This window comes from Myotis brandtii, unplaced genomic scaffold, assembly GCF_000412655.1.
Source record: "Myotis brandtii unplaced genomic scaffold, ASM41265v1 scaffold1083, whole genome shotgun sequence".
Taxonomy (NCBI): domain Eukaryota; kingdom Metazoa; phylum Chordata; class Mammalia; order Chiroptera; family Vespertilionidae; genus Myotis; species Myotis brandtii.
Window position 1 is genome coordinate 632,612 of NW_005353685.1, and position 820 is coordinate 633,431.

Consider the following 820-nt stretch of genomic DNA (forward strand, 5'->3'; position numbering starts at 1 on the left):
GGCTGACCAGAGCCCCGAGGAGCAGGAGGGAGAACTGCTGGAGGAGGCGCAGGCAGCCATGCGAGGGCGGAGAGGAAACCCATATTCGTTGGATTGGCATTTCTCTTAACGGCGCTCTTTCCTAATGATATTTACTTAACTGTGTTTGACAGCAGTTACGCACACGTCTCCGGTAAACAGGATCTACACTCCTGGCGCCTGCACCCGCCTGTCAGCTCCTAAGCCAATCGCAGTAATAACCGCTGGATCATTGTAAATGTGGCTAAACCGACGTTGGACCAAATCAATCTGCCATATGCTGGCGCTGAAGGAAACCACTTGCACCGTTTGACGGATGGCCTGCAGCCTCTCCAGCAATCCATAACTCGCTCTTTCTTCCTCTCCTTCCCTCTCTGCACTCTCCCCCTTTCTCCGAGTCGCTCCCCCCCTTCTCTTTTACCCTTTCTCGCCGACTCCAGGTAATCCGAAATGGCACTGACCCCTCTCATCCTCTGATTACCTCTCTGAAGCAGGAACTTGGGGTAAAATCACACATCAGGAAATTCGCCGTAATTATTTTGCGATGCTATCAGCACCGATCAATCAGGCGCGCGGCCCAGTGCTGGAATGCCCAGCGCCGCCCCGCACGCGGCCCCGCGGCCCGCTAACTGACAGTTTTGGTAATTAAGTGATTGCATAGGCCTCTCCGACTGTTCTAACAACCTTGTCAGGCCTGTCTGTGGACAGAACAAGCTGAAATCAATGTGCTTCCTGCTCTCTGCGCGGTTCTGATCGTGTACTCGGACCGATGGGGAGGGGGTATCTGACAAAAAGGGAAACA